A 19443-nucleotide genomic window follows, 5' to 3' on the forward strand; every position below is an offset into this window, starting at 1 on the left:
TAATGACTAAGCTTCACTGCCGTACTGAGCATAATTGTCATTTGGCCATTTTGCCAAATTTTAATCGACATTCACTGATTCAACTCAAAATTAGTTCGACTGTTGATAAGTATAATAAAATATGCTGACTAGCAAGTAAGACATTGCACTTCCGCGAACTTTTAGTAAAAAGTGAAGCCTGTGCAATGTTTTCTCAGGAACACGAAGATGAAGTCAAAACTTATGGTAAAATATGCGCAATAAGAAAAAAATAAGCAACCACTTTTAATTTGCGCAAAACACACTGAAAACAAATTTCAATCAGAAAGTGGACTGAATAGATCAATTCTTTTTTCTTTAAAATGAGTTCCACATCAACTTTCTATGATTTGTGGTTCTTGAGATATCGCAGCATGAAAAAATTTTTTTTTAAGTTTAACGAAAAATGAAAAAAATACAGTGAAAATCGGATTTTTTTTTTCATTTTGGTGGTATGATGAGCCCCATAAAATTTGTGCATGATCACGGCGAGAATTCGTCCCAGTAAAAAATCCTTTTACTAAATTGAAGGTCAGTTTACTGTCGGCTTCCACTCGCTTCAGACGTGTGCAGTTATACGCTACCAGAAGTATCGAGTATTGAGCTATTGTGAAAATAATCTCTTGACCTTGAACTGAGTTTGATCCGGAAAGTGTAAGAAAATGGAGGCGAGTGTTGTGCGCGAGAACACTTTGAAGCTAAAATTTGGTGCCCAAAACCGTGGACCAACTAACTCGGAAATGTTCGCGTTTTTCCGGAAACAGAACTGGAATGAGGAAATGCTTTCGGCTATGTACAAGGAGGACTACAGCCTTCTTGTGAAATTCCGGACGAAGCAGCTTATGCTAGACGTTCTTGCTAAGTTTGGGAACCACGTGGAATTCGGGTATGAGGATGGATCGAATGTTCAGTTGGCCGTCTCGGCCGCTTGTGGAGTGTTCAAGTACGTGAGAGTATTTGGTCTACCGCCAGAAGTAGATGACAAAGCTATCGCAGATGTGTTCGGGAAATTCGGGAACATCCACCAGATGGTTCGAGAACGGTTTCCGGCTGAGACCGGGTTCCCCATATGGAACGGTGTCCGTGGTATCCATATGGAGGTGACCGCGGAGCTCCCCGCTCAGGTGTACGTCCAACACATCAGAGCGCGGGTGTATTATGACGGCTTCCAGAACAAGTGCTTCTCTTGCGGGTCGACAGAGCACTTGAAAGCGGTTTGTCCGAAGAAGCAAACAGTGCAAAGTCGGTTGGAATCTTATGCTCACCCACCGCTGGACCGCGGTGCGAAAGGATCGGGTCAAAAAGCGGGCCTAGGAGCGGGCCAACGAGCGGGTCAAGGAGCGGGCCAAGGAGCGGGTCAAGGAAGCGGATCAAAAAATCCTAGCTGGAACGACATGATCAAAAACTTCCCGGATCTCCCGACGAACGTTCAAACATGTTTGACACCGGAACAGGCTACACTAAACAAGCCGGGGCAGGAGCAGCGCAAGGAAGGGGAACAAGGGGAAGGGTGGGTAACCATCCCGATCAAGGAAAAGCTTCGCGGCCGGGGGTTGCGGCAAAGGAAAGCGACCGACGCGGATTCGGATCCAGAGAACCTGTTCAAGGTTCCAGACGCGCCGAAACTTGCGAGGCTGCAAGGAACGAGGTCTCGATCGCTGAACAGCCGGAAGCAAAAGGAGAACTCGAACGCTCAGGTGCCGGTCGTTCTGATCGAAGGCTCACCTTCTCCGAGCAACCAGAAGACGGACACGGAAACGAGCGATGGAAAGGCGTCCGAAGAAGACGCAGCAATGGTGGATCTAAAGTGAGGTTAGGTGAGTTCACCTGACCAATTGTTATTGAGAGAGTGTGTGAGTGTGTGAGTGTGTTTGTGTGAATGTGTGTGTGTAGTATAAAACGAAAAGATGCAATATTCCTATAAAATTGCCACAGTTAATCTTAACAGTACCAGTACAGATGTCAACAAGGGTTTGCTTAGGGACTTTGTATACAATCATGATATCGATATTGTGATGCTACAGGAGGTTGCGTATGATAATTTCTTGTTTATACCAACACACTTTCCGTTGGTCAATATTAGTGAGGATAACAAGGGTACCGCTGTATTAATAAGAAAGAGTTTCAATTTTAAAGATGTTTTGCTCGATCCAAATGGGAGAATAGTATCGTTTGTTTTGAATAATATAAACTATGTTAATATTTACGCGCATTCGGGCTCTGACAAAAGACGGGAACGCAATGATTTGTTCACAAATCGTTTAGCAGTACACTTAAACAAACCTGGGACACGATTTTCTGTTTTATGCGGTGATTTTAATTGTATTTTAGATGGCGATGACACTCGCAGCAACGTTAAAAACTTTTGTGCCGGACTTAAAAACATAATTGACCTATTTTCATTCAAAGACATAGCTAAACAATTGAAAAAAGCAGCTTTTACATTTATTCGTGGCGATTCGGCCTCTCGGTTGGATAGATTTTATGGACCGATTGAGTTTGTAAATGAAGTGATCGATTTGCAGAACATCCCAGTGGCATTTTCGGACCATCATGCAGTCATTATTAAAGTTAATTCATTAAAAGATCATATTTGTGCTAAGGGCAGAGGGTACTGGAAAATTAATCCCAGCTTACTTGATTCGGAAGAGATTTCTAAAAGATTTCAAGATGAATACATTAAGCTTAAATCGCGATCAACTTATAATACAGATTTGAACAGCTGGTGGCATTTTATTTTAAAACCTAAGATTAAACAATTTTACAAAACAGAAAGCTGGAAAATTAATAGCGCAACCCAATTGCAGAAATCAAATTATTTATCAGAATTATTAAAAATGGCTGAAAGGCAACACAAGGGGGAAAATCTTACTGCTGAAATTGCTGCATGTAAAACGAAGCTTATGGAAATTGAGTACAACAGACTGAATAACTACTCAAAAAAATTATCAAACCTTAATATTTCAGAGGGAGAAAAAATTAGTGTTTTTCAAGTTTCCAAACAAATTAATCAAGGTCATGACAGTCAATATTTACGACTTCAAGGATCTGATGGAATTATTACAGAAAAAAATGAATTAGATGAACTTATTTTCCAACATTTTTCAAAACAATTTGATATTGATAACACTAGTACAAATTTAAGAAATGAAGAGAATCCTTTAGACTCTATATCAAAATCATTGGATGATGATGATCGGGAGATGATGATTGATCCAATAACTGAAGAAGAAATTTTAAATATACTTAATGCTTGTAATAAGAAAAAATCACCAGGAATTGACGGCCTTACATACGAATTTTATATAACTCATTATGATTTAATTAAAAAAGATTTGACAAAATTGTTGAATGGATATTTAACCGCAACATATTCACCCCCAAAAGAGTTTACGGACGGTATTGTGATTTTGATTCCCAAGAAAGGTGACAATAAACAATTGGAAAATTATAGACCTATTACTCTTTTAAATACTGATCATAAATTACTAACAAAAATCATAGCAGCGCGAATACAAGAAAAAATGGATAAGTTAATTGGCCCTGGTCAAAGTGCGTGTGTTAAAAATTTATCATGTTCCGATAATCTTAAAGATATAAGAAAAATGATGACTAAAGCAGCAGAGACAAAACGATTTAAAGGATTTTTGTTGAGCCTGGACCTAGAAAAGGCGTTCGATCGTGTAAATCATAGTTTTTTATGGGATGTCTTGATGAAATTTGGATTTCCTGAGCAAATTATTAATTGTGTGAAGAAATTGTACGTTCATGCCAGTTCTCGAGTTTTATATAATGGTTTTTTAAGCAAAGAATTTAAAATTAAAGCTTCGGTGCGCCAAGGATGCCCATTAAGTATGTTATTATTTGTATTATACATAGAACCGTTAATCAGAAGAATATATGCAAATACTTGCGGTATTCTTGCTTATGACAAGATCCTTAAAGTTACAGCATATGCTGATGACTTAAATGTTTACGTACGCAACTGTGAAGAATTTGATTTAATAATACAAATCATTTCATCATTCTCAAAGTTTGCTAAAATTCGATTGAATCAAAGGAAATCGGCATTTTTGAGAATAAATAATTGCATTTCAGGACCGTTTCTTATTCCTGAAGCAGATGATTTAAAAATATTAGGTGTAGTTTTTAAAAATAGTTGGAACAGTAGCATTGATCAAAATTATAATAAACTTGTGAATGATATAAAATATAGATTAAAGTTAAACTCTTTCAGAAAGCTGAGTTTAGTAGAAAAATGTTGGTTCGTCAATTCGTTTGTACTTTCAAAACTATGGTATATAGCAAAAATTTTTCCTCCAAAAAATATTCATTTAGCAAAAATTAAGGCAAGTGTTGGAAATTTTATATGGAACAATCAAATTTTTAAAGTAGATAGACGGCAATTATATCTTTCAGCAGAAAATGGCGGCTTAGGACTTCAAGACCCTGAAAGTAAGTGCAAGGCAATATTTATAAGAAATGTGTTACAATCTGATTGTCCAAGTAATGATGAATATTTACTTCGATACAAATATACATCTAAATTATCGCGTAACTCGAGAGAATGGCTGGAAACTGCAAATATGATAAAAAGCAACTACAATCTTCACTCGTGCAAACTTATCTATTTATATTTTATTGATGAATTTAAATTTAAACCTAAAGTTGAAATAGAATATCCGCAAATGAGCTGGGAAACTGCATGGCTGAACCTAAGTTCAAATTTTTTGCAGCCAGAAGATCGATCTAGTGTTTATAATTTCTTAAATGACTTAATTCCTAATAGATTTAAATTATTTCAATACGGGATAGGAAAAGTAATCGATAATAAATGTGAAATCTGCTTTGAAATTGATAACAATCTACATCGCCTTAAATCGTGTCCCAACGTTATGGAAATTAGAAATTGGACTGAACAGATTTTGAGAACCCGAATGAATGTAAGGTGTAATGATTTAGAAGACATATTATTCTCCCATATTGATAAAAATAGTATTCAACAAAAAGCAGCATTATGGATTACGGTACATTTTGTAGGATTTGTCTTTAGAAAATTTCCAAAGTGTAGTTTGTATGTATTTAAAAAAAGTATTAGGGAGCTCAGGTGGAATAAAAGAAAACAATTTGTATTACATTTCGGAACCTTGTTGAACATCTGTTGAAATTCTCATGTATTGTAAAAGCTTAACGTAAACTGGTAAATAAATGATTATTTGAAAAAAAAAAATAAAAAAATAAAAAAAAAAAAAAAAAAAAGGTTTAGATGCGCTCTTTCAATTGAATTTTGGCCCGAAACGCGGAACTCAAAGTCTGATTTTTGAGAGCTTCTTTTCTGAAATACATGAGCGATGTCTGTATCCGCTCTTAAAAATTTGTGTCTTCCATCACTGGAAAACCGCTCGTAAAACCCACAATTTTTATAAGTCAGATCTGTAGCCGTCGGAGACGAGCATTTTATTTTTCGATTCACAATTTTCGACCAGTAAATGTGGTCAAAGCCATGTGGAGCGGCCATGGCTGACTGGTTACGGTGTTCGCTTTCCAAGCGAATGGTCCTGGGTTCGATTCCCATCTGCTCTCAACGAGAAAGTATAGGAAATATTAATCTTGAAACTCTGAACATGAACGAAAAATCAAAGTCGCCTGAGTCGGGGTTCGATCCCCCGTCCTTTGGATTGGTAAGCAAAAATGCTAACCACTAGGCCATCACGGCTTGGTGAACTATGGTTGGAATTAGGAATACTGTTGCTATCAACTATATACGCGCTGTGTCCTTGTCCATTTGACAAGGGTTCGGAAGTTCTAAATAACGTTTGAATCCGATTGGTCCAAACGTTCTTCAGGGCGGGGCTTGTCGATAAAAGCTGAGGTACCTCGCGCTCGGCTAGCCAGCTTAGAAATGGGTCTCCGAAGCTCGGCAGAGCTAACACCTTCCAAATGCCTATGCGAGTTATTTGCATGCATAGAATGAAGATCTAAAAATACATGGAAACAACTCAATTTGTAAGAAGCGACCGCGTGGTCCCGTTTGGTTGGTGCACACACACACACACACACACACACACACACACACACACACACACACACACACACACACACACACACACACACACACACACACACACACACACACACACACACACACACACACACACACACACACACACACACACACACACACACACACACACACACACACACACACACACACACACACACACACACACACACACACACACACACACACAAAGTCAAAGTAGGGTGGTCGGTGTGCCCACTGAGGCCTGTTCCTCGAGTGACCCAGCAGATGACGAGGTGTTTCCGCTGTATGGGTTTCGGCCACCAGGCGAGAAATTGCGACGGTCCCGATCGAACCAACAGTTGCAGAAGATGTGGTAGAGAAGGCCACATGGCAAGAGACTGCAAAAATAAGCCGAAGTGCGTGCTCTGTAAAGAAGGCGATGGCAATAGCCATGCGACGGGTGGCTTTAATTGCCCGGTGTACAAGAAGCTGGCCTCGGGCAAAAAGTAGTGGAGGTGTCCCAGGTGAACCTCAATCACTGCGACACTGCACAGCAACTGCTGTGGCAGTCGACCGCGGAGACGGGGTGTGACGTGGCAATTATTGCAGAACCGTACCGAGTTCCTCACGACAACGGAAACTGGGCCGCGGATACAGCAAGAATGGCGGCGATACACGTGATGGGGCGGTACCCCATACAGGAAGTGGTCTCGAGGGCGTTTGAAGGATTCGTGATCGCCAAAGTAAACGGAACCTTCTTCTGTAGCTGCTATGCTCCCCCAAGATGGACCTTGGAGCAGTTTCAGCAGATGCTGGATAGTCTGACCGATGAACTGATCGGACGAAGCCCGATCGTTATCGGAGGTGACTTCAACGCGTGGTCGGTCGAGTGGGGTAGCAGATGCACCAATGCTAGGGGGTATAGCCTAATGGAAGCTCTGGCAAAGCTAGACGTTAGGCTGGCGAATCGCGGAACCAGCAGTACCTTCCGCAAAGACGGTCGTGAGTCCATTATCGACGTTACGTTCTGTAGCCCGCGACTGGCGGCCGACATGAACTGGAGGGTGAGTGAGGACTATACCCATAGCGATCACCAAGCGATCCGGTACAGCATCGGGAGACGAGCCCCTGTACCAGATAGGAGCAGCCGGTCCTACGGAAGGAAATGGAAGCTGCAGTACTTCGACGAGGGTCTCTTCGTGGAAGCGCTCCATTGGTGTGATGGTCCCCAAGACTTGAGTGCCGACGTGCTAACAGCACAACTGGTGACAGCATGCGACACAACCATGCCGCGGAGACTGGAGCCAAGGAACTGTCGTCGTCCAGCTTACTGGTGGAATGAAGAACTCGGTACCCTTCGGGCAAGTTGCCTCAGCGCCAGAAGACGAGTCCAGAGAGCAAGATCCGAAGCAACTAGAGAGGAGCGCAGAGAGGAGTACCGGTCTGCAAAGGCCGCGCTCAAGAAAGCGATCAAATGCAGCAAGACAAACTGCTTCAAGGAGTTATGCCAAGACGCTGATGCGAACCCTTGGGGGAGCGCATATCGTGTCGCGATGGCGAAGATCAGAGGCCCATCGATGGTGGCTGAAACGTGTCCCGACAAGCTGAAGGTCATTGTGGAAGGGCTCTTCCCAAGACATGACCCAACGACATGGCCTCCTACACCGTACAACGACGAAGGGGGTAGCAACGCCGAAGGTCATCTGATCACCAACGAAGAACTTGTGGCAGTAGCGAAGAGATTGAAGGTGAAGAAAGCTCCCGGCCCGGATGGAATCCCGAATTTCGCCCTGAAATCGGCGGTTCAAGCATTCCCGGATAGGTTTCGAACAGTCCTGCAGAAATGCCTGGACGAAGGACACTTCCCCGACCCGTGGAAGGTTCAAAAGCTCGTGTTGCTGCCGAAGCCAGGCAAACCACCGGGGGACCCATCATCGTATAGGCCTATATGTTTGCTGGACACCCTCGGAAAGCTTCTGGAACGGATCATCCTTAACCGGCTGACCAAGTACACGGAGAGCGAGCATGGCTTAGCAGCGAGGCAGTTCGGCTTCCGTAAAGGGAGATCCACGGTGGACGCCATCCGGAAAGTGGTCGAGAAAGCCGACGAAGCGCGGAGGAAAAAACGCAGGGGGAACCGTTGCTGCGCAATAGTCACGATTGACGTCAAGAACGCGTTCAACAGTGCGAGCTGGGCGGCCATAGCAGCAGCGCTGCACAAAATGAAGGTGCCTGACTATTTGTGCATGATCTTAAAGAGCTACTTCGAGAACCGCGTGCTGGTCTACGACACTGCCGATGGACAAAAAACCGTTGTTGTTACCGCGGGAGTTCCGCAGGGATCCATTCTGGGTTCAGCACTGTGGAACGGAATGTATGACGGAGTGTTGACACTGGGGCTACCCAACGGCGTAGAGATTGTTGGCTTTGCAGACGACATAGTGCTGACGGTAACCGGCGAAAATGTCGAGGAGGTCGAAGTGCTGGCTATGGAGGCAATCGCAATGATCGAGAACTGGATGCTCGAGGTGAAGCTGCGGATCGCTCACCAAAAGACGGAGATGGTTCTGGTTAGTAACCACAAGAAGGTGCAGCAGGCCCAGATACAAGTTGGGGAACACGTAGTGCACTCGAAGAGAGCGCTCAAGTACCTCGGGGTGATGGTGGATGACCGGCTGAACTTCAACAGCCACGTCGATTACGCCTGCGAGAGGGCGGCTAAGGCGATCATGGCACTGTCGAGGATTATGCCGAACAACGCTGGACCCAGGAGCAGTAGGCGCCGCCTCTTGGCAAGTGTCGCGACGTCCATACTTAGGTACGGCGGACCGGTATGGTGGACGGCGCTGGGGACGAAGCGAAATCGAGCGCTGCTCGACAGAACGCAGAGACTGATGGCCATGCGGGTTGCAAGCGCGTACAGGACCATTTCGTCGGAAGCGGTTGGCGTTATAGCCGGAATGATCCCCATCGGCATCACACTGGAGGAGGACACCGTGCGCTACACCCGGAGAGGCACGAGAGGTATCCGGGAAGCTGCGAAAGCCGAATCGCTGGCAAGGTGGCAACGTGAGTGGGACACCACGGAGAAAGGCAGATGGACGCATCGGCTTATCCCGTCCGTATCCACGTGGGTGAGCAGAAGGCATGGAGAGGTCACCTTCCACCTCACACAGTTCCTGTCGGGCCATGGCTGCTTCAGGAAGTACCTGCACAGGTTCGGACATGCAGAGTCTCCGCTCTGTCCGGACTGCGTCGATTGCGAGGAAACACCGGAGCACGTGGTGTTCAGCTGCCCTCGCTTCGAGGCAGCGCGAAGCGAAATGCTGGCCATTATCGGAGCAGACACCAGCCCGGATAATGTGGTGCGAAGAATGTGCAGCGACATCGCCAAGTGGAATGCGGTCGTCGGAGCGGTGACGCAGATCACTTCGGCTCTCCAGCGGAAATGGAGAGACGACCAGAGGAGGAACGACTAGAAGCCTAGTCGAAAACCCACGAGTGTGGCTGTGAAGGAGAGCACGTTATGATGGTCGGCTCTACCAAATCGGTACACGTCTCGATGGTCACAGGAGTTGAGAACCCACGAGTGTGGCTGTGAAGGAGAGCACGTTATGACGGTTGGCTCTACCAAATCGGTACACGTCTCGATGGTCCAAGGAGAGGGCTGCATATGACTAACCGATCAAAAGCAACGCGATTCTTGGGCGCGGTTAAACCCTCGCATGGACTCATATGTATGTAGAACAGGAAATGGTTCTAGCACCCGGCATGGATCCTGTAAGTAGACTAGTGCAGAAAATGCAACGCCTCCCCCCGAAGTTATACCGAAAGGTGGTCCCGGGGGGAAAAGGGCACGGCGTTCAAGGACTGGTTTAGTGGGTCGGGAAAACTCTTTTGGTTTTCCCAACCCCACACTACCTGAGAAATGAATTCTCAGGTGTCTGATAGCAGATTCCGACCTTGTAAAAAAAAAAAAAAAAAAAAAAAAAAAAAAAAAAAAAAAAAAAAAAAAAAACAAAACACACACACACACAGTAAATGTGGTCAAAGCCATTTTTAGAGGTATTTTTTGGACTATTTTACAGATAACACTATCAAATTTAAAGAATTCAGTTTCAAACAAAAAGCCATTCGAAAACATGCATCATAAACTGTTTGGGCCCAAAATTTGAAGCTTTTCCAAAATGTTTTTTCCAGAGATATAGCGATTTTTGTGTTTTTCGTCTTATTTTTACCCTATTTTTTCCTATTAAATTTTTGGATTTATACAAAATCATATACTGAACATCAAATTCGAAGTCCCGGCTCGTTCTCGCTCGAAAGCTCGACAATTCGTCATGTCGAAGCTTCAACGACAGCGCTTTTACGCTTGCAAGTGAAAGTGTTCTTTCTGGCTTCTCATAATAGATCAACAAAGTGCAATAGCGATACATATTTTTTTAAGTTAATCATAGACTAACGATAAAGACTGAGTACCCTTTTTTTCTAATAATTTCAATCCAATGTGTTTTTCTTATTAAAATTTAAATATCTTGCGACAAATAATGTACCTCTGAAATTAAAAAAAAAACATTGCATTTGATGTTTAGCCTAAAAAGATTCGAAGCTTTAGGTAAAATTCAAAAATCTCACTGAGTGGTATTATTATGTTTCTGATAAATTAATTACACCAATATATTTCTCGGAGTTTCATCATTTTGTAAGAAAGGCTCTATTTCACCTCTGGTGATATTAAATCGGGTTTTTATTGTTGAGATTATTTTGGCGAATGAAAATAAAAAACACATATAAAATTAATAAAATCATCAAAAAGTTTTTCATAAACCTGCAGTCATTGATGGTTTTCTTACGAAATCTCTTTTAAAAGCTTTCTATTTTTATTTGTTTACCACTGAATGCTTGAAAAAATAGCCTGGTTTCAAAATATTAATTTACGTTTCAAATAAAGTCCGAAGTCATGATTTCGATTTAAATAAACCGAGCAGGAATTGATGAGATTATTCAAAACTCAACCTTTTACAATTAAATTACAATAAATATGAATTTGAAAATAACAAAATAGTGTTGCTTTTGATGAAACAAAAATAAATGAATAATTTTCGAGATAATACTGATACTGAGAATAACTATTTTTCACAAATATTAATTTTATGAGATGGTGAATCAGTAACCAGCAGTGAGAAAGTTTTCCAGTTTTTTTTCCATAGTTTTTTGTGCGGTGCTCTTTCTTCATAAATATTTGTAATCTTTTAAAAAAATCCTTTTTTTTCAAAAAATAAACAATTTTTAAAAATAAGATTCGATTATCAATTCAATTTTAAATCTGAAATTAAATTTAAAAATTTGGTTGATCTGGTTGTTCGACATTTTTCAAAAATCCTTTTTTTCATGCATAACTTAATTGCTAGATCTTGCCTAAATTGCCAAAAATGTCTTTGTTTGGATCTCTAAAACACCTTAAAAAAATTAAAATCTGTAAAAACTTATTCGGGGAAATGTAATTTTAGTCATCAAAAGCGAAGTTTTTAAAATTCCTTATCACAATAATTCAAAAATTTTGATTCAAAATCTGGATGTCAAAACTGTTCAAACTTTTAGGAACTGCTCATAAATGTGTTCTTCTTCTATACGAAATGTTCACTCAATTTTATTGGACTTCTATTTAAAATACACATTTCATTAAAAGAAACTTAAAATTTCCTCAAAATTCCGAATATTTTAATTATAGTACTGATTATTTGAATGCTCAGATACAGTAAACAATTCTTTACGTTTTCACTAATCGATCTTAGTTATTTTTAATTTGGTTGAAACATCTTTCATCGATTCCTTGTGTCCAAATTGTGCATAATTTGTTTTTCATACAAGTATTCATGCAAACATGGGAAATGTCACTACAATAGTGTTTATAAAAGGTCAACGAGAAGGGATTTCCTGATCGATTTTAAATCTGCGACAAAGTTCTAAGTTTCAAATAGGACTTTTCAAAAATGTATGAGTACACGAAAAAAAAATCATTTTTTTGTTGAACTTTAGGCCGTTGCAAATATTTTTCAAAGTTTATGTCGCCACCCCACCCCCCCCCCCCCTTCAAAATATGTCCGAAAAATCATGGGGCAAAAAATATTTTTTCAAAAAAAAATCAAAATTTTAATAGAATTAGAAGTCTAATCAACTGAGAACAATCTTAAATGCCTTTTTCTGCATTGATAATCATATTCAACATTTTTGGACTCGTTTAAATAAATTTTGGACTTTTATTAAATTACAATGTACAGCACGGCAAAATTTTTTTTTTTAATTTTCGTCAGTATTTTAAATTTTTTGCAAATCAATTATTTTTTTAATCAGAGTCGAGGGACATAAACTTCAAAAAATATTTGCAACGGCCTCAATATTAAAAACATAAATATAACAAACTTTACCTCCTTCAATTTTATGTATATTAGCTATAGTACAAATTTGTATTTTAACCAAGTTAGGCCATTGCAATTACTTTTATTTTTATCAAAAAAATAAAAATAAAAATAAAAAAAATTACAGAATTGAGGTCTTTTTAACTGAAATCAGTTTTCATTCAAATTCCTGCAATAATTTTCGTATTTAGCGAGTTCAGACTCGTTTAGTTTTATTTTTATATTTGTTCAATTACAAAGTACAATACCACATTTTTTTTTGCACTAACAATGTTCTATTGTAAATTTTTCAATATTTTGTGAACTCATAATTGCTGAAAATTTGGAACGATGTAAATTGCATTTTAAAACATATTTTTTTGCAACGCCGTTTTGACACTACTTACTTTTCCTGTTATTCTTGAACGAAGAAATAGCCTTAATTTCTGTACAAAAAATAACATAATCTTCAAAAAAAAAAACTTTTCTAAATAAATGCTGGAAAGTTCTACTTTTCAGCACTGGAATGGATGCTGAAAAGTTAAACTTTTCAGCACTTCTTTTGAAAAGTAATACTTTTTAACATTTTTTTTTATTTAAACGATTTATTGACAAAATACATGAACATTTGACTTTTAATTTCATACAATGGGCGTTTTTCTGAAATGAAAAAAAAAAAGGTGCAGGTGGTTATGTTACACATGACCAGTATGACAAAGAACTTAGCAGAAAAGCTTTTAAAATTAAGCAATTTTGTTGAATTATGCGTCAGATAAAATCAAAACATTATTGGATTTATATTTTCGTTTAATTTCTCTTTAAGCTCCGTATTAAAAAAACATGATATCTCTATAATTCGATGTTTGTCCCCCAATTGGAACAATCGTGAGGTAGCGGCCTCTCCAGATTATTGCCACCTTTTTCGAAATGGCCAGTATTGTAAACCATGAGTTGTGATACCCATATTGCCAAAACTCGTTGGTTCAATAGATGTCTTCCCGGGAAAACTTTCCTTTAGGGCACCGGCCACTTAACTTTTTCTAAATTGCCATTTTCATTACCAATATCAAAAACCATGAAATTTGATACCAATATTGCCCAAAACCGTATGGTTCGGTAAATGTCCTCCCGGGAGAACCCGCCTGAGGGCACCGGCCACTCCAGGTTGTGGCCAATACTGTCAAAATGGCCATTTTCATTACCAGTATTGAAAATCAAGAAGTTTGATACCCATGTTGTCCAGTCTCGTATGGCCTTCCATCGGAACACCCCTAAGGAATCTGGCCACTCCGGGTCTTGTGGCAAGAATATTCCGGTGGCTCTCAATTATTCTGGCTGGCCTGCCTCCGCTTGGTCTGCTCCTAGCTCCGGGCTAGCTGCTTTTCGGCCAACTGATTCTGGGCCTCCAGGCCATCTGCTTCCAGGTCCAGGTTGTTGTTTACTCCTCGGCGTCCAACGATAGAATGGTTTCCCAGGGTTGACCGAGCGGGGTTATATTGGCTTAGAATGGTGACGGATGCCCCGCCCCTTTCCGCCGGTTATCCCATTCTTACGTCATTCGCTTTTTGATGCACTGGTGGGGATAAGAAGTCGTGAAGGCAGCATTTTTGCCAACAATTTTCATTCCATCGTAATCGTTCGAACCGACAACATCGTAGCAGCAGCAGCAGCAGCGGAAAAAAATCAACGACTGGAGGAAATCAAGAGCGAGCTCCGAGAAGAAGAAACACGCCAGCGTGTGCGTGAGATTGCTGCCAAAACGGCGTCGAAGGAGAAAAACAAGGCCTACTTGGATGGACGCTCGAGGAGATGGCCTCAAGAATCAACTTCTGCTGCAATTTAACAAAATGGCGCTTTTCAGCGCCAACGAAAAATTCACGAAAGAGTTATTGTTTCAAATGATTCATGCACCGCTTTTTGTGCATTTTTAAAGCTTTTGACGCTTGGCGTTTAATTTTATTGAAATACTTCCCCCAAAATTTTCATTTTAAAAAAATTTAACGAATATTAACAATTTTCGCTTGCAAGTGTCAAACGTCAAACGATCGCAGTTGGCCTTGAACAAGCAAGCGCGTGCTTTGACCCACGCAAAAAATCTTTCCGCTCTCTGATTGGCTGTTTTGTTTTGCCGTGGAGTCGTGAAGGCAGCATTTTTGCCAACGATTTTCATTCCATCGTCATCGTTCGAACCGACAACATCGTAGCAGCAGCAGCAGCAGCGGAAAAAAAATCAACGACTGGAGGAAATCAAGAGCGAGCTCCGAGAAGAAGAAACACGCCAGCGTGTGCGTGAGATTGCTGCCAAAACGACGTCGAAGGAGAAAAACAAGGCCTACTTGGATGGACGCTCGAGGAGATGGCCACAAGAATCAACTTCTGCTGCAATTTAACAAAATGGCGCTTTTCAGCGCCAACGAAAAATTCACGAAAGAGTTATTGTTTCAAATGATTCATGCACTGCTTGTTGTGCATTTTTAAAGCTTTTGACGCTTGGCGTTTAATTTTATTTAAATTTTTCCCCCAAAATTTTCATTTAAAAAAAAATTGAACGAATATTAACAATTTTCGCTTGCAAGTGTCAAACGTCAAACGATCGCAGTTGGCCTTGAACAAGCAAGCGCGTGCTTTGACCCACGCAAAAAATCTTTCCGCTCTCTGATTGGCTGTTTTGTTTTGCCGTGGAGTCGTGAAGGCAGCATTTTTGCCAACGATTTTCATTCCATCGTCATCGTTCGAACCGACAACATCGTAGCAGCAGCAGCAGCAGCAAAAAAAAATCAACGACTGGAGGAAATCAAGAGCGAGCTCCGAGAAGAAGAAACACGCCAGCGTGTGCGTGAGATTGCTGCCAAAACGACGTCGAAGGAGAAAAACAAGGCCTACTTGGATGGACGCTCGAGGAGATGGCCACAAGAATCAACTTCTGCTGCAATTTAACAAAATGGCGCTTTTCAGCGCCAACGAAAAATTCACGAAAGAGTTATTGTTTCAAATGATTCATGCACTGCTTGTTGTGCATTTTTAAAGCTTTTGACGCTTGGCGTTTAATTTTATTTAAATTTTTCCCCCAAAATTTTCATTTAAAAAAAAATTGAACGAATATTAACAATTTTCGCTTGCAAGTGTCAAACGTCAAACGATCGCAGTTGGCCTTGAACAAGCAAGCGCGTGCTTTGACCCACGCAAAAAATCTTTCCGCTCTCTGATTGGCTGTTTTGTTTTGCCGTGGAGTCGTGAAGGCAGCATTTTTGCCAACGATTTTCATTCCATCGTCATCGTTCGAACCGACAACATCGTAGCAGCAGCAGCAGCAGCAAAAAAAAATCAACGACTGGAGGAAATCAAGAGCGAGCTCCGAGAAGAAGAAACACGCCAGCGTGTGCGTGAGATTGCTGCCAAAACGACGTCGAAGGAGAAAAACAAGGCCTACTTGGATGGACGCTCGAGGAGATGGCCACAAGAATCAACTTCTGCTGCAATTTAACAAAATGGCGCTTTTCAGCGCCAACGAAAAATTCACGAAAGAGTTATTGTTTCAAATGATTCATGCACTGCTTGTTGTGCATTTTTAAAGCTTTTGACGCTTGGCGTTTAATTTTATTTAAATTTTTCCCCCAAAATTTTCATTTAAAAAAAAATTGAACGAATATTAACAATTTTCGCTTGCAAGTGTCAAACGTCAAACGATCGCAGTTGGCCTTGAACAAGCAAGCGCGTGCTTTGACCCACGCAAAAAATCTTTCCGCTCTCTGATTGGCTGTTTTGTTTTGCCGTGGAGTCGTGAAGGCAGCATTTTTGCCAACGATTTTCATTCCATCGTCATCGTTCGAACCGACAACATCGTAGCAGCAGCAGCAGCAGCAAAAAAAAATCAACGACTGGAGGAAATCAAGAGCGAGCTCCGAGAAGAAGAAACACGCCAGCGTGTGCGTGAGATTGCTGCCAAAACGACGTCGAAGGAGAAAAACAAGGCCTACTTGGATGGACGCTCGAGGAGATGGCCACAAGAATCAACTTCTGCTGCAATTTAACAAAATGGCGCTTTTCAGCGCCAACGAAAAATTCACGAAAGAGTTATTGTTTCAAATGATTCATGCACTGCTTGTTGTGCATTTTTAAAGCTTTTGACGCTTGGCGTTTAATTTTATTTAAATTTTTCCCCCAAAATTTTCATTTAAAAAAAAATTGAACGAATATTAACAATTTTCGCTTGCAAGTGTCAAACGTCAAACGATCGCAGTTGGCCTTGAACAAGCAAGCGCGTGCTTTGACCCACGCAAAAAATCTTTCCGCTCTCTGATTGGCTGTTTTGTTTTGCCGTGGAGTCGTGAAGGCAGCATTTTTGCCAACGATTTTCATTCCATCGTCATCGTTCGAACCGACAACATCGTAGCAGCAGCAGCAGCAGCGGAAAAAAAAATCAACGACTGGAGGAAATCAAGAGCGAGCTCCGAGAAGAAGAAACACGCCAGCGTGTGCGTGAGATTGCTGCCAAAACGACGTCGAAGGAGAAAAACAAGGCCTACTTGGATGGACGCTCGAGGAGATGGTCACAAGAATCAACTTCTGCTGCAATTTAACAAAATGGCGCTTTTCAGCGCCAACGAAAAATTCACGAAAGAGTTATTGTTTCAAATGATTTATGCACCGCTTTTTGTGCATTTTTAAAGCTTTTGACGCTTGGCGTTTAATTTTATTGAAATACTTCCCCCAAAATTTTCATTTATAAAAAAATTGAACGAATATTAACAATTTTCGCTTGCAAGTGTCAAACGATCGCAGTTGGCCTTGAACAAGCAAGCGCGTGCTTTGACCCACGCAAAAAATCTTTCCGCTCTCTGATTGGCTGTTTTGTTTTGCCGTGGAGTCGTGAAGGCAGCATTTTTGCCAACGATTTTCATTCCATCGTCATCGTTCGAACCGACAACATCGTAGCAGCAGCAGCAGCAGCGGAAAAAAAATCAACGACTGGAGGAAATCAAGAGCGAGCTCCGAGAAGAAGAAACACGCCAGCGTGTGCGTGAGATTGCTGCCAAAACGACGTCGAAGGAGAAAAACAAGGCCTACTTGGATGGACGCTCGAGGAGATGGTCACAAGAATCAACTTCTGCTGCAATTTAACAAAATGGCGCTTTTCAGCGCCAACGAAAAATTCACGAAAGAGTTATTGTTTCAAATGATTCATGCACCGCTTTTTGTGCATTTTTAAAGCTTTTGACGCTTGGCGTTTAATTTTATTGAAATACTTCCCCCAAAATTTTCATTTTAGAAAAAATGAACGAATATTAACAATTTTCGCTTGCAAGTGTCAAACGATCGCAGTTGGCCTTGAACAAGCAAGCGCGTGCTTTGACCCACGCAAAAAATCTTTCCGCTCTCTGATTGGCTGTTTTGTTTTGCCGTGGAGTCGTGAAGGCAGCATTTTTGCCAACGATTTTCATTCCATCGTCATCGTTCGAACCGACAACATCGTAGCAGCAACAGCAGCAGCGGAAAAAAATCAACGACTGGAGGGTATCAAGAGCGAGCTCCGAGAAGAAGAAACAAGCCAGCGTGTGCGTGAGATTGCTGCCAAAACGACGTCGAAAGAGAAAAACAAGGCCTACTTGGATGGACGCTCGAGGAGATGGCCACAAGAATCAACTTCTGCTGCAATTTAACAAAATGGCGCTTTTCAGCGCCAACGAAAAATTCACGAAAGAGTTATTGTTTCAAATGATTTATGCACCGCTTTTTGTGCATTTTTAAAGCTTTTGACGCTTGGCGTTTAATTTTATTGAAATACTTCCCCCAAAATTTTCATTTATAAAAAAATTGAACGAATATTAACAATTTTCGCTTGCAAGTGTCAAACGATCGCAGTTGGCCTTGAACAAGCAAGCGCGTGCTTTGACCCACGCAAAAAATCTTTCCGCTCTCTGTTTGGCTGTTTTGTTTTGCCGTGGAGTCGTGAAGGCAGCATTTTTGCCAACGATTTTCATTCCATCGTCATCGTTCGAACCGACAACATCGTAGCAGCAGCAGCAGCAGCAAAAAAAAATCAACGACTGGAGGGTATCAAGAGCGAGCTCCGAGAAGAAGAAACACGCCAGCGTGTGCGTGAGATTGCTGCCAAAACGACGTCGAAAGAGAAAAACAAGGCCTACTTGGATGGACGCTCGAGGAGATGGCCACAAGAATCAACTTCTGCTGCAATTTAACAAAATGGCGCTTTTCAGCGCCAACGAAAAATTCACGAAAGAGTTATTGTTTCAAATGATTTATGCACCGCTTTTTGTGCATTTTTAAAGCTTTTGACGCTTGGCGTTTAATTTTATTGAAATACTTCCCCCAAAATTTTCATTTATAAAAAAATTGAACGAATATTAACAATTTTCGCTTGCAAGTGTCAAACGATCGCAGTTGGCCTTGAACAAGCAAGCGCGTGCTTTGACCCACGCAAAAAATCTTTCCGCTCTCTGATTGGCTGTTTTGTTTTGCCGTGGAGTCGTGAAGGCAGCATTTTTGCCAACGATTTTCATTCCATCGTCATCGTTCGAACCGACAACATCGTAGCAGCAGCAGCAGCAGCAAAAAAAATCAACGACTGGAGGAAATCAAGAGCGAGCTCCGAGAAGAAGAAACACGCCAGCGTGTGCGTGAGATTGCTGCCAAAACGACGTCGAAGGAGAAAAACAAGGCCTACTTGGATGGACGCTCGAGGAGATGGCCACAAGAATCAACTTCTGCTGCAATTTAACAAAATGGCGCTTTTCAGCGCCAACGAAAAATTCACGAAAGAGTTATTGTTTCAAATGATTTATGCACCGCTTTTTGTGCATTTTTAAAGCTTTTGACGCTTGGCGTTTAATTTTATTGAAATACTTCCCCCAAAATTTTCATTTATAAAAAAATTGAACGAATATTAACAATTTTCGCTTGCAAGTGTCAAACGATCGCAGTTGGCCTTGAACAAGCAAGCGCGTGCTTTGACCCACGCAAAAAATCTTTCCGCTCTCTGAT

General features: G+C 41.3%; 1 protein-coding gene across 1 annotated transcript in view; it reads left to right on the plus strand.

Moving 5' to 3' along the window:
• The window catches only part of LOC120419919 (potassium voltage-gated channel protein Shaw-like), a 106564-nt gene that overhangs the window by 11843 nt on the left and 75278 nt on the right, over positions 1-19443 (plus strand). The gene's annotated exons all lie outside the window — the stretch shown is intronic.

Source organism: Culex pipiens, unplaced genomic scaffold (assembly GCF_016801865.2).
Source record: "Culex pipiens pallens isolate TS unplaced genomic scaffold, TS_CPP_V2 Cpp_Un0005, whole genome shotgun sequence".
In the NCBI taxonomy this organism is placed as follows: Eukaryota; Metazoa; Arthropoda; class Insecta; order Diptera; family Culicidae; genus Culex; species Culex pipiens.